Below are 15,986 nucleotides of genomic sequence, written 5' to 3'. Positions count from 1 at the left end.
GAGGAAAGAGAAGTATTAAGAATAATGACAAAGTATGATTATACCCTGCCAAAAAAAAAAGTTCTAAAAGATCGCATCATTTCAAATTATTCATTGTTAAAAAGAGATAATGATTAGGCTTAATTTGAAGGTGTTTTTATACAGACTGCCTTAACACTGACAGAACAAGTTCTTAATCCACTACCTGAGTTAAGAGTAGACATAATAAATAATCCTCCATTAGTCAGAGTTGCTTATTCCTGGAATAAGTTTTTAGAAGGGTTTTAAAAAATACAATTGGTTCTGGAGACATCTGGCTAGCTTATTTAGTAAAGCATGTGACTCTTAATCTTGGGGATTGTGAGTCCTAGACCCACGTTGAGTGTAGAGACTCTTAACTAATAGAAAACAAACTGAGGGTTGCTGAGAGAAGGTGGATGGGGAGATTGGGTAAGGGAATGATGGGCATTAAGGATAGCAAGTGGTGTGATGAGCACTGGGTGTTATAAGCAACTGATGAATTATTGAACTCTACATCTGAAACTAATGATGTAATGTATGTTGGCTAATTGAATTTAAATTTAAATAATGGGAAAACAAACAAATAAAAAACAAAGGCTTGTATTCCTTTTACTGGGCCATAGGCATCAAAGTAAGATTGATAAAGTACCCAAAGTTTACAATTCTATGAGAAAAGCCATCTAAAACCAGTTCTTGGTATCAGGATCTAATAACAAACATGCTTCACTTGACTTTCTAGAACCATCTTGCTCTGTATCTAAAGAGGTGTTTGGATAACATAGAAAATGAAGGTAACTTCGGGATTTTCTAATTCAACTTTGCAAGTTAATCCACCATATATACTTTGATTCTTTCCACTATAAAATATATTCTCTAAAAGGTAAAGTATTCAACATCTGCTCAGAACCTAAACCAACACAAAAGTCAGAATAATCGGGCAGCCCCGGTGGCTCAGCGGTTTAGTGTCGCCTACAGCTCAGGGCGTGATCCTGGAGACCTGGGATCGAGTCCCACGTCAGGCTCCCTGCATGGAGCCTGCTTCTCCCTCTGCCTCTCTCTCTCTCTCTCTCTCTCTCTCTCTCTCTCTCTCTCTCCTCTCTGTGTATTCTCATGAATAAATAAATAAAATCTTTTAAAAAAAACTCAGAATAATCAGGGACTCAGAGGATAAAGATTTACATGATTATCATCTTGGATTTTCCAGAGGAAGTGAAGTCACTGTGCACAGTTCTTCCTGAAATAAGCAATGTAATTGAAAAATACTCTGCTTATTTCTACTTCCATTTATTTCTAAATGGGCAACACTCAACGTCTTTGTTATGGAAAAAAAATGACCTGCTGCTGTATAACTATATTTCTGATTTGACAGCTACAATTATAATCATTCAGGCATCTATTTCCCACCAACTCTCCATAGCCATAACCTTTAGTGATTAATTATAAAGCTCCAGGAGCAATAATACACAGACTAATTTCCTAAAACAATAAAAGACAGAATTTCTCATTTGGAGCTAAATGAAACACGAACAGGTTGTTTATTCATGCTGAAATCTTGATGCAGAGTCATGGTGCAGCCATTAGAGAAGCTATTAAACAAAATCTCAAATCAAAGAAAGTATAGGTCTGTCTTCAGAAGAGAAACTACTGCTTTTGCCTAAGATTTTTCTAACACCTATGCTTGTTTTTCCTTTTTATGTCTCATCTTAATAATTCTATTATCACTGCTTCCTTTTTCTTTTTCTTCTCTTACAGAGTCATCTAAAAATACCAATTTTAACCAAACAGGAGATATAAGAATTCACAGAAGGGAAATTCCTATTCACTCACATTCAAACATCTCAACTAAATACAGGCTTTTTGTCCTACTTATTTCAAGATACATCAATAGATTTGGAAATTACCTTGGGTCTTGGAATATGTTTTCTGTGAATACCTAGTTGTGTTTTGAAGAGCATAATATGCAATAACTGATCTCGTACCCATTAGGAAAATGTTACATTTATGTATGACGAAGATGATATTTCACTCCATATTTTGATAAAACCTACCACAAATAAATAAAAGCCAAGAATTCCACAATTAAATGGCTGTAGTCAAGCAGGCAATGGGAGGATTGGAATTAGAAGTTATGAGAAATGTGCAGAGAAAATAAATTATGACTTATTAAAATAACTAGATAACACCAACACAGCATTTTAATTGAATATTGAATATTTTTACAGCTGCCATACTTTGCTTTCTGGGTATTTAGCAGCTAATATCAATGATGAAATTGGATAGCAAGCTTGCCACAATATGGCATTTAAAAAAATAGCATGTTTTTGATTTGATCCTTTCAGAAGGATCTTCTGAAATTAGAAAAGAAAAAAAAAACTTCCCCCTTTTTTGAGTCTTCTGGTTATATGGGTCACTGTGAAAATGGTTCTTCAGTGCCAAAAATCTTTCTAAAATAAAATATTCACATGAATACAGATAAATGGGAAGAGAGATTATTTACTTTTGTTTAAAAATTTACCTTATAATAACAGATGCTGCCCATTAGGGAAAAATAAGAAAGATTCAGTCAGATTTATTTGAGAGCCAAGATCATACTTAAAAAATGAAAGTTCTAAATCATTTTCAATCATTTTCATTATTTGCAGGTCTAGCATAGTTTAAGGCTTGATTAATTGGATCCAATTTCAGAACTTCAAACATTTCTTTTCTATAACACACTTAATTTAGGAGAAAGAATATATTATCAAAAAGAAAACTCCTCAGAGATATAATCAAAATAGTAATGTCTACAGTAGATCCTGAGGTCAGGTCAAGTCTGACCTGAGACCTAGTATTTACATTGTAAATAGAACTTTGGATGGGCCAAATTAAGGACAGTTTCCTTTATCAGCAGCATCTCCATCTCTCACTTATTGATTGAGACTCAATGATAATGAAAGAAATTCCATTATATATCTTAGATTATACTGTAAAACCAATTCAAACATTAGAGCATAATGTTATAACAGAAAGATCAGTGTCACTCTTTCATTATCTAGCTGTGTGACCATACATCATCTGTAGTGTGAAGGTGTGGCACTTAATTATTTCAAACCACTTAGTACTCTAAAATTTAATTTTAAAAAATACTTGCCAGTAGATTGTAAATAACATGTACTTTATAGTTAATCTAGGAATGTAATTAATCCAAAATTTCCAGTTATTAAACATAATATTTCATCAAGCCAAATCCTCAACTCTTACCCAATTCCTAGAGACAGGCTGAGAGTTCTGAGAACCACTATTGGAAAATGACTGCCCTGGGGAATTTATTGTAAAATCTCCTTACATCATTCAAGGCCATCCATTTTTCTCATTTCTACTTTCAGATCCTTCAAAGACCACTTCTAATGTCACACACTACTCTTGGATTTTCTTTCTGAATCTGTTATTCATAAAGAATTTCCCTTTTCTCTATTTTCACGTAGTACTTTGTATGTCTCATGGCTTTTAATACATTCCATTGACTATACATTAATTCATTTTTATATTTATTTTCCTAGATCGTAAGCATTTGAAAGCCAGTCATTTTTGTCTTTTCTCCCCATTGTATTAACATATTGACTTTTTATTATTGGAATGTTATACATTATGGATTAAAACTGAATTTAGTAAAGAATTATATTCAAGAATAATCTCTTATAGGGAGTCTTATTAATGGTCATTATCCACACTGTTCATTTCACTCACATACTGGACTCTTATGACATGTCTATCATTTGCGAGTCACGTCAAAGACATCACTGGAATTATGTGCAACTGAAGCTGAAGATAACCACCATAGATCATAATCTAATGCTCAGCATCTAGGTCACCACACAAATCACATAAAACATTCAATATGCTCTCCTTATATAATACTTCACAACCTACTTGACTGAATATTATTACTGCATTGGCTGATTTTTCTTGACCTAATTGGATCCAGTACTTATCTCATGAATAGAGCCTTAGTGATTCTCTAATATCTAGCTTACCTTTGGTTTGAATGTCTGATTTTCCATTTCTACTTGAACCACAAAAATTCAGGAAGACCATGCCCATTAACATTAATTGGATCCTAAATGCTGCTAATTGATATCTCCCTTGTCGATACATACCTGCTTCCTTCACTTCTTGGAAGACACTAAAGTAAATCAAAAGTTTATAACCATGGAAATCAAAAGGAAAAATCAATCATAGCATTTGATCTCAAACAAATTAAATAACATCACCAATTTACATCCTGAGACAGATACCCAAAGAGTTTCAAAGACACACTAGTCCTTGGATTATCAAAAACAATTTCAGAACCAAAATTCTTAATATGAATTTCCATTTGAAATGATCACCTGTGAAACTGTAGCTTATTATTTTTCAGTGAGTAGAGATTTCATTTATGCAGACTTTTCTCACATTTATTGAATTATAATTGACAAATACAATTATATATATTTAATATTATATATTTATCATATTAATAAATATATCTAGTAATACTTTAATATTTGATAATTTGATGTACATATACATTTTGAAATCATGAAATAATTTATAATCAAGTGAGTGAACATGTCTGTCACCTCACACATAATTACCATTTTCTTTGTTTTGTAGTGAAACACTTAAGATCTTAGCAAATTTCAATTTTGTAATCAGTATTGATTACAGTTAACAATCAGTATTGTTAACTATAGTCACATTGTTGTACATCAGATCTCAAAAACTTTATCTTGCATAACTGAAGCATTGTATACTTTGACCAACATCTATTTTCTGCTTCTACGAGTTCACTATTTTGGAATCCACATGTGAGCAAGATCATGTTGTACCTGCCTTTCTGCCTATAGTTTTATCACTTTGTATGACATCCTCCATGTTCATTTATTGGAAATGGAAGGACTTGCATTTTTATAGCTCAATAATATTCCAGTATATATCACATTTTTCTCTATGGATTCATCTTTAGAAAGACATTTAAAATGCTTTCACACCTTAGCTATTATGAACAATACCACAGTGTACACAGGAATGAAGATGTCATTTTGAGGTCTTGATTTCATTTTCTTTGGACACATACCCAGTAGTGGCATTGTTAGATCATAAGGTAGTTTTATTTTGAATTTTTTAAACAAACACTATACTCTTTCCCACAATGGTTTTACCAATTTACATTACCAACAATGTGTAGGAGTTCCCTCTCTCCACGACCTTGTCAATACTTATCATTTTTTTTTATAATAGCAATTCTAACAGGTGTGAGATGATATGTTGTGGTTTTGATTTGCATTTCTGTGATGATTAGTGAAGTAGGGCATCATTTAAAATACCCGTTGGTGATTGTATGTCTTCATTTGAGAAATGGCTATTCAGGTTCATTGCCCATTTTTCAACTGGATTGTTTGGGTTTTCTTTTAGCTATTGAATTGAGTTCCTTATATATTTTGAATTTTAGCCCCTTATTAGATATATAATTTACAAATATTTTCTCCCATCCCATAGGTTGCATTTTTACTCTGTTAATTATTTCCTCTGCTATATAGAAGATTTAGAGGTTTAGGAAATCCCATTTGTCTATTTTTATTTTTGTTGCTTGTGTTTTTGGTATCATAACCAAAAAAGTCATTGCCCAGATCAATGTCAAGAAGCTTTTTTTCTTATATTTTCTTCTAGTTGTTTTATTTTTTTTCAGGTCTTACATTTTAGTCTTCATCCATTTTGAGTTGATTTTTGTATATCATGTGAAATAATGGTTCAACTTCATGATTTTTCATATGGATAACTCATTTACCAGCATATTTATTGGAGATTATCCTCTTCCATTTTGTGTTTGCAGAACTTCTGCTAAAGGTCAGTTTATTGTAAATACATAGATTGATTTCTGTGCTCTTATGCTCCATTGGTCTATGGGTCTGATTTTATGCCAGTACCACACTTTTTGATTCTGAAAGATTTATATTATATTTTAAAATCAAGCACTGTGCTGTCACTAGCTTTCTTCTTCTTTCTCAACCATACTTTGGATATTCTGGATATTTTGTGGTTATATAAAAATTTTAGAATTTCTTGTTTTATTTTCATGAAAAATGCCATTGGAATTTTGATAAGAATCAAAATTGATTTTGTAGATCACATTGGGCAATATGGACTTTTTAACAATATTTTCCGATCTATGACTATGAGATATTTTCCCATTTATCTGTTTCCTCTTCAATTTTCTTCACTAATATTTTGTAATTTTACTATCTCTTTCATTAAGTATATTCCTAAATATTTAATACTTTCTGTTGCTATTATAGATGAAATTGTTTCTTTTTGGTATATTTTTATTGGATTTCAATTTGCCAACATATAACAAACACCCAGTGATCATCCCATCACGTGCTCTCCTCAGTGCCCATCACCCCATCCCCCCCACCACCTCCCCTTCGTAATCCTTTGTTTCCCAGAGTTGGGAGTCTCTCATGGTTTGTCTCCCTCTCTAATTTTTCCCACTCAGTTCCCCACCTTTCCTTTATAATCCCTTTCACTGTTTCTTTTTTTTTTTTTCCTTTCACTGTTTCTTATATTCCACATATGAGTGAAATCATTTGATGATTGTCCTTTTCCAGAGTGCCTGTACCAGTTTGCATTCCCACCAACAGTACAAGAGGGTTCCCCCTTCTCCACATCTCCTCCAATATTTGTTGTTTCCTGTCTTGTTAACTTTCACCATTCTCACTTGTGTGAGGTGGTATCTCATTGTGATTTTGATTTGTATTTCCCTGATAGCAAGTGATGTGGAGCATTTTCTCATGTGCTTGTTGGCTGTGTGTATGTATCTTTGGGGAAATTTCTGTTCATGTCTTCTAGATTCTTTCGTGGTAATATTATGGTTAGAAAAGACACATGATATAACTTTGATTTTTTTAATTTGTTGAGACTTGTTTTGTGGCCTATTATATGATCTATTCTGGAGAATGTTCTCTGTGCACTTGAAAATAATGTGCATTCTTCTGTTTTAGAATGGAATGTTCAGTCCAGCTGTGGGATAAGATGGAGGCATTGATTTTGGAACCTTCCCTGTATACTCCAAAGCCATTCTGATTCTGGAAAATGATGGAGATCAAGTTTTTGCCAAATTCTACCTACACCATTTTCAAGGAGCAAAAGGCCTTTGAGAAGAATATTTTCAACAAGACCCGTCGGACTGACAGTGAAATCACCCTCTTGGAAGGCCTGACAGTTATATACAAAAGCAGTATCAACTTTTATTTCTATGTGATAGGCAGCTCCTATGAAAATGAGCTGATGCTCATGGCTGTTATGAATTGCCCCTTGAGTAATTGACCCAGATGCTGAGCTAAAATGTAGAAAAGCAAGCTCTGCTGGAGAACTTAGAAGGGCTCTTCTTGGCTGTGGATGAAATCATAGATGGAAGGGTGATCCTAGAGAGTGATTCCCAGCAAGTGGTACACCGGATGGCAGTAAGGGGTGAAGATGTCCCCCTTACAGAGCAGACCATGTCTCAGGTGCTTCAATCAGCCAAAGAATAGATCAAGTGGTCACTCCTTTAGTGAAGACCTCACTGTTCCTGGCTCCTCATCCCCTCAAAAATCCACATGTTGTTATGACTTCTCATCCAGTCCCCCAACTTATGCTCTCAGGATCATCTCAGGGATCATAAGGGATCCTTAAATCTCCATTCTGTTTGTGATTGCTCCTCCAAGTCCCCATGTATGCTTTCTATTCTATCTCACTTTATCTACTCTCAGTCCGAGAGTAAAGCTCCCAGCAGATTCAAATATAGGGTAGGGGAAGCACCCTTTTCCTTTTTATGCTGGATTATACTCTCATGCTCTCCTACCCCTCACATTTTCTTCTCAACTCATGTTGCTGCAGTTACACTTGAGATTAAAGCAGGAGAAAAAAATGTGCTGAGTGTTTTCCTCCCTTTGCCTTTACTGGCCCTTCATCACAACAGCCCATATGTTAGCGAGGGGAGGGAGAGAGAGAATTCTTTTCTATAGGATGAGTAAGGGTGGCATATCCAATCTCAGCCACAGCCCCACTTGCAGCTTCAGCATCTCCTCCCATTCCTTCTTACTGCCCTGTCCTCCAGCCTTGGAAAAAAGATCAGGAATAGCTCATGGGCAGGGGACAGAGTAGAAGCAGGGATTTACATTTTGTTGGATAGGGCTTATAAGACTTTGTATTTCAGTCACAGCTGCATTCTTTACCCTGAATCTGCCTTATAGCTTCAAAACCACTATGGTTTGTGAGTGTTCATTGTGTGGGTGTCTGTCTCCTGGTCCACTACCTTGACTCTCCACCTTCACTACCCATAAGATCTTTGCCTGGCTTGTCCTTATTGTGCCCCGGAGCAAAGCCAGTCCATGAACTAAAACTCCATTTTAGTCTTGAGAAGAAGTCTTTGCTCAGAACTGGGGAGGAGGTGGGACTTATGAATGGGGCCTCTGGGCTTTGTCTACTTTGCTCCCCCACATGCATTTCACTCCTCTGTCTTGGGTCTGCAATCTCTGCCACTTAACCTTATCTTCTTTCTGCCTTAGTCTTACATCCAGGTAGTAGATCTGGGCTCTTTTCTTCCTTAGGTCACTGAGAAAGATGCCTTTCTTCAGAAAACCTTTGGGATTTGGATTTCCCCAGTAAGATGGAGGATGTAACACCCACTCTTGAGTCTAATCTTTCCTCTTGACCCAAAACTTCCCACAAAAATATCTCAAAAAGACATTCTTGAGACTTAAGCCTTCCATCCCACCCACTGCCAGTTCTCCAAGACAGAAGTGGGGCGAATAACTGGGCATATTTGAGGGGGCATTTTTTGTCAGATTTATAGAGTCAGGAGATAGCCACATTCATAGACTGCTCTGTGCAAAATGGAATAAACTAGATTTCTTTGTCCAAAAAATAAAATAAAATAAATAAAATAAAATTAAATTAAATTAAAAATAAAAGAAAATGGAATGGAATGTTCTGAATATATTTATTAAATCCAACTGGTCTAGTGTGTCATTCAAAGCCACTGTTTCTTGTTGGTTTTCTCTTTGGATAATCTGTCCATTGATGTAAGTGGGGTGCTAAAGTTCCCTACCATGATTGTGTTACTATCAAATTAGTTCCTTTACATTTGTTGTTATGTATTTGGGTTTTATGTATTTGGGTGCTCCCATGTTGGAAGCATAAAAATTTATAATTGTTATATTTTCTTGGATTGTTCCCTTTATTATTATATAGTGCCCTTCCCTGTCTCTTGTTATAGTCTTTGTTTTAAATTATAGTTTATCCAATATAAGTATTCCAGATTCCTTTTGACATCTATTTACATGATAAATGCTTCTCCATCCTTTCAATCTGCAGGTGTCTTTAGGTGTCATATACCTAGAGACTCTTCTAGGTGTCATATAGATAGGTCATTTTTATATCCATTCCATCACTCTTTGTGTTTTGATAGGAACATTTGATCAATTTAAATTCAAAGTAAATATTTATAAGTATGAATTTGTTGAAAATTTGTGGGGTTTCTGTGGTTTGTTTTATAGAACTTCCCTGTTGCTTTCTTCTCTTGCTCTCTTCTCTCACCATAAGTTGGCCTTATTTAGTGATATACTTGAATTCCTTTCTCTTCATGTTTACAATATCTATTACTGGTTTTAAATATGTGGTTACCATTAAGTTTGTATACAACATATTCTGCATATAGCTGTTTATATTAAGATGATTCTCACTTAAATTTGAAACAATATTTTAGGTTTCTTCTCCCTACCTTTTAGGTATATGGTGTCATACTTTATTTCATTTTTTATGTAAGTCCATTGACTGAATTTTACAGATATACTTACTTTCTTGCTTTTGTGCTTCTTGCCTTTTTTATTATTCTTATTTATGGTCTTTCTACTGAAAGTCCCCTTGAATATTTCTTCCAGTGTTGGTTTAGTGGTCATGTACTCCTTTACTTTTTGTCTGTCTGAAGCACTCTTATATCTCCCTTTATTCTGAATAATAGCCTTGCTGAATAGAGCACTCTTTTGGCTGCAGATTTTTTTTTTCATTCAACACCTTGAGCATATCATGCCACTGCCTTCTGATCTGCAAAATATCTGTTGAGAAGTATGCTGATAGGCATATGGGTTTCCTTTTTATGTAAATCTTTTTTCTGCTGCTTTTAAAATCCTCTCTTTACCTCTATATTTACCATTTTAATTACTATGTGTTGTGGTGTGGAATTACTTGGGATGATTTCTTGGGGAGTCTCTGTGCCTTCTGGAACTTGATTTCTTTTTCCTTCACCAGATTAGGGAAGCTTTCAGCTTCTATCTTTATAAAAAAAAATTCGGCCCCATTTTTTATATTCTTCTATTGGAAAACTATAATGTGAATGTTACGACTTGATTACATTCCATTACTCTGTCCTGCAGGTTGCTAATTCATTCTTCTGTTACCTGTATGCTCTTTATTCCAACTAGCATATTTTAATTTTTATTTAGTGTGTTTTCCATCTCTGGTTTGTTATACTATTTGTTTTCTAACTCTTTGTTGAGGGTCTTGTTGATGTTCTCCATTTTTATCTTAAGTCCAACAAGTATTCTTATGATTGTTATTTTTTCTTTTTTTAAGTTTTTATTTAAATTCCAGCTAGCTAACATACAATGTAAGACTTGTTTCATATATAGAATTTAGCACTTGAATATATAGAACACCTGGTCATCATCATAACAAGGTCCCTCCTTAATTCCCAACACATATTTAATACACTTTTCCACCCACCTCCCATCTGGAAACCATGAGTTTTTTCTCTATAGCTAAGAGCCTATTTCTTGATTTGTATCTCTCCTTTTTCATATGCTCATTTTCTTCTCTTTCTTACATTCCACATATGAGTGATATCATATGGTATTTGTCTTTCTTTTACTGACTTACTTTGCTTAGCATAATACTCTCTAGCTCCATCCATGTCATTGCAAATGGCAAGATATCATCTTTTTGTGGCTGAGTAATATCCCATTGGGTATATATACCGTTTCCTCTTTTTTTTTTTTTACTCTTTCCTCTTTATTCATTCATTAGTCAATGGACACTTGGTGTTTTTCTAGATTTTGGCTACTGTAAATAATGCTTCTATAAGCATCAGGGTTCATTTATTCCTTCAATTTAGAATTTTGTATTCTTTGGGTAAATATCTAGTAGTGCAATTGTTGGATCATGGGGTAGCTCTATATTTAACTTTTTGAGCAACATCTGTGCTGCACCAGTTTCATTTTCCACCAAAAGTGCACCATTCTCTTTTCTCCACATCCTTGACAAGAGATACTGTTTTTTTTGTATTCCTGAATGTTTTTAGCCACTGTGACAGGGGTGAGGTAATACCTCGTTGTAATTTGGATGTGCATTTCCCTGATGACGAATGATGTTGAGCATGTTTTCATATGTCTGGTGGCCATCTGTATATCTTCTTTTGAAAAATATCCATTCATGCCTTCTGTCTATTTTTAATTGGATTATTTGTATTTTGGGTGTTGAGTTTTAGAATGTCTTTATATATTTAAGATAAGAATCCTTTACCAGATATGTCAGTTGCAAATATCTTCTCCCATTCCATAGGTTGATTCTAGTTTTGTTCATTGTTTTCTTCACTGTACAGTAGTTTTTATTTTTATGAAGTCCCAGTAGTCTATTTTTGCTTTTGTTTCCCTTTCCTCAGGAGACATATCTAGAAAGAAACTGCTGCAATCAATGTCAAAGACATTACTGCCCATGTTCTCCTCTAGAATTTTAATGGTTTCCTATGTCACATTTATCTTTCATCCATCTTAAATTTATTTTTCTGTATGGTGTAAGAAGGTAGCCCAGTTGCATTCTTTTGCATGTTGCTATCCAGTTTTCCCAACACCATTTCTTGAAGAGACTGTCTTTTTCCCATTGGATCTCATTTCCTGCTCTATTGAATATTAATTGAACATATAGTTGGTTCATTTCTGTATTTTCTATGCTGTTCCATTAACCTGTGTCTATTTTTGTGCCAGTATCATACTGTCTTGGTCATTGCAGCTTTGTAATATCCCTTGAAGTCTGCAATTGTAATGCTTCCAGCTGTTCTTTTCTTTTTCAAGATTGCTTTTGCTATGCAGGGTCGTTTGTGCATCCATAAGAATTTTAGGATTGTTTGTTCTAGCAATGTAAAAAATTCTGTTGGTATTTTGATAGGGATTGCTTTAAATGTGTAGAATGTTTTGGGTAATACAGACATTTTAACAATATTTGTTCTTCTAATCATTGAGCAAGGAATATTTTTCCAGTTCTTTGTATCATCTTCAATTTCTTTCATCAGTGTTTTAACTTTCCATGTTGTAGGTCTTTTACCTCTTTGCTAAGATTTATACTTACATATCTCGTTGTTTTTGGCTCAATTGCAAATGGGATTGATTCTTTTATTTCTCTTTCAGATGCATCATTATTAGTATATAGAAATGCAACCTATTTCCGTAAATTGACTTTTATCCTGCAACGTTACTGAATTCGCATGTCAGTTCTAGCAATTTCTGGTGGAGTCTTTTTGGTTTTCTATAGAGTATTGAGTTTTCTGTGAATAGTGAAAATTTTCCTTATTCCTTGTCATTTTAAATGTCTTTTATTTGTTTTTGCTGTGGAATTGCTGTGGCTAGGACTCCACTACTATGTAAAAAACAGTAGTGAGAGCGAGCATCCCTTTCTTGTTCCTCACTGTAGAGGAAAAAATTAGTTTTTCCCCACTGAGAATGATATGAGCTGTGGATTTTTTGTTTATGGTCTACATTATTTTAAAATATGTTTACTCCAACCCTTTGTCAAATACTTTTTCTGCACCTATTAAAAGGTTCATATGGTTCTTTTCCTTTCTTTTCTTAATATGATATATCACATTGATTGATTTTTAAATATTGAACCACACTTGCAGCCCAGGAATAAATCCCACTTGGTTGTGGTGAAAGATTCTTTTAATGTAATATTAGATTCACTTTGCTAGTATGTTATTAAGAATTTTTGCATTTACATTCATCAGGGATATTGACCTGTAATTTCTTTTTTTAGTGGAATCTTTATATGATTTTTATATCACAGTAATGCTGGTTTCATAGAAGGAATTTGGAAGTTTCCTTTATTTCCTACTTTTTTGGAACTGTTTGAGAATAGTAAGTCTTCCTTAAACGTTTGCTAGAATCAACTTTTGAAACCATTAAGCTCTGGACTTATGATTTTGGGGGGGGGGTTGATTACTGATTCAATTTCTTTGCTAGTTATAGGTCTATTCAAGTTTTCTATTTCTTTCTGTTTAAATTTTGGTAGTTTATATGTTTCTAGGAATTTTTCTGTTTCTTCCAGGTTGTCCAATTTTTGGGTATATAATTTTTCATAATATCCTCTTATAATTGTATTTCTGTGGTATTTGTTGTTATTTCTCCTCTCACTTGTAATTTTATGTATTTGGATCCTTTATTCTTTCTTACAAGTCTGGCTAGGGATTTATCAATTTCATTATTTTTTTCAAGTAACCAGCTCCTCCTTTCAGTGATCTTTTATATTGCTTTTTTGTTTGTTTCTAGAGCATTTACTTATGCTCCATTTAAAGAATAATTTCCTCCTTCTTATAGCCTTAGGCTTCTTTTTTCTCTAGCTCCTTTAGGTGCAAGTTAGGATGTTTGAGATTTTTCTTCATTTTTAACATATACCTATATTGCTATATACATCCCTCTTTTTTTAAGATCTTATTTATTTACTCATGAGAGACACAGAGAGAGAGAGAGGTATAGACACAGGCAGAAGGAGAAGCAGGCTCCATGCAGGGAACCCGATGTGGGACTCGATCCCAGGACTCTGGGATCACACCTGAGCTGAAGGCAAATGCTCAACCGCTGAGCCACCCAGGTGTCCCTCTATATGTACCTCTTATGACTGCTTTTGCTGCATCCCAAATGTTTTGCTCTATTTTCATTTGTTTCTATTTTTTTTAAATTTCATCTCTCATTTCCTGTTTGGCACATTCATTGTTTAATAGCATGTTATTTAACTTCCATGTATTGTGGTATTTCCAGTTTTTCTTGTGGTTGGCCTCAAGTTACGTAGCTTTGTGGAACAAAAATATGCATGGTGTGATCTTAATCTTTTTGTACTTATTGTGGCCTGATTTGTGATCTCGTATGTAATCTATTCTGGACAATGTCCCATGTGCACTGGAAAAGAATGTGTATTCTGCTATTTTAGGATGGAATGTTCTAAATATATCTGTGAAGTCCATATTGTCCATTGTGTCATTAAAAGCCATCATTTCCTTGTTGATTTTCTCTTTAGGTGATCTATTGAAGTAAGTGTGCCTTAATGCTCTCTCCTATTATTATATTATTATCAATGAGTTATTTTATATTTGTTACTAATTGATTTATATATTTGGCTACTCCCATGTTGAGTGCATAAATATTTACAACTGTTAAAATTTCTTGTTGGATAATGCCCTTTATTATGATATAGTACCCTTCTTCACCTCTTTTTACAGTCTTTGGTTTAAAGTCTATTTTTTTCTGATACAAATATGGCTACTGTAGCTTTCTTTTGATGCTCATTTGCATGATAAATGTTTCTCCATCCCTTCACTTGCTATTTGCAAGTGTCTTTAGACCTAAAATGAATATTTTATAGGTAGCATATAGATGGTTCTTGTTTTTTATTTATCAATTCTAATACTCTATGTCTTTTAATTGAAACATTAAGTCTATTAACGTTCAAATTAATTATTTTTTTAAGAGAGAGATTGCGAGTTGGGGAGCAGCAGAGGGAGAGGAAGAGTGAGAATCTTAAGCAGACTCCAAACTCAGCACAGAGCCCAACACAGGGCTCAATCCCATGACCCTGAGATCATGACCTGAGCCAAAATCAAGAGCTGGATGCTTAAATGAATGAACCACCCAGAAGCCCAATATTTAAAGTAATTATTGATAGATATGTATTTAATGACATTTTATTACTTGTTTTATAATTGTTTCTGGATATTTTCTCTGTTCCTTTTTTGCCTTTGTCACTTTTGGTCTCTACTTTCCACTCAAAGAGACCCTTTAATATCTCCTACAGGCCTGGTTTAGTGATGACAAACTTCTTTAGTGTTTGTGTGTCTGGAAAATTCTTGATCTCTCCTTTTTATTCTGAATAATAGCTTTTTTGAACAGGATATTCTTGGCTGCAGATTTTTCCATTCAGCACTTTGAATATATTATGCCACTCCCATCTGGCTTGCCAAGTTTCTGTTGAGAAATCCCCAGCTAGCCTTATGCGTCTTCCCTTGTAAGTTAAGAATTTCTTTGTCTTGCTGATTTTAAGATACTTTCTTATCAATATATTTTGCAAATGTAATTTCCATATGTCTTGATATGAGTTTGTTTTTCTAAATTTTGATGGGAGTTCTCTTTGCCACCTGGATTTGTATGTCTGTTTCCTACCCCAGATTAGGGAAGTTTTCAGCTATTATTCCCTCAGATATGTTTTATGTCCCCTTATCTCTCTCTTCTTCCTCTAGGACTCCTATAATACGAATGTTGTTATGTTTGATGGAGTCACTGAGTTCCCTAAGGCTATTCTTGTGTTCTATATTTCTCTTTCTCTATTGTTCAGTTTTATTAACTTCCATATCACTATTCATTCCTCTAATTCTACCAGCCTTGTGTCCTTTGCACTAAGCCTGTTTCCAAACTCAGTTATCACATTTATCATTTCTGAATATTTATTTTTAACTCTTTTATCTCTGTCATAAGGACCTCCCTGAAGTCTCCATTCTTTTCTCAATCCCAGTGAGTATCCATCCTTATGATTGTTGCTTTAAATTCTCCATCGGGCATGTTACTTATATCTATTTCATTTAGATCTCTTGTTTCATTTGGGATGAATTTCTCCATTTTGGCATTGTGTCTTGTGTTCTTTGTGTCAGAAAATCCCATTATATGTCCTTC

At 34.2% G+C, this 15,986-nt stretch overlaps 1 protein-coding gene and 1 pseudogene across 1 annotated transcript in view; one reads left to right on the top strand and one right to left on the bottom strand.

Annotated features, from left to right (window-relative positions):
• DACH2 (dachshund family transcription factor 2) overlaps positions 1 to 15,986 on the bottom strand; it is a 688,250-nt gene that overhangs the window by 240,081 nt on the left and 432,183 nt on the right. The gene's annotated exons all lie outside the window — the stretch shown is intronic.
• On the top strand, positions 7,051 to 7,571 carry LOC121483593 (annotated as a pseudogene).

Source organism: Vulpes lagopus, chromosome X (assembly GCF_018345385.1).
Source record: "Vulpes lagopus strain Blue_001 chromosome X, ASM1834538v1, whole genome shotgun sequence".
Classification (NCBI taxonomy): domain Eukaryota; kingdom Metazoa; phylum Chordata; class Mammalia; order Carnivora; family Canidae; genus Vulpes; species Vulpes lagopus.
This window is presented reverse-complemented; position numbering and strand designations above follow the sequence as displayed.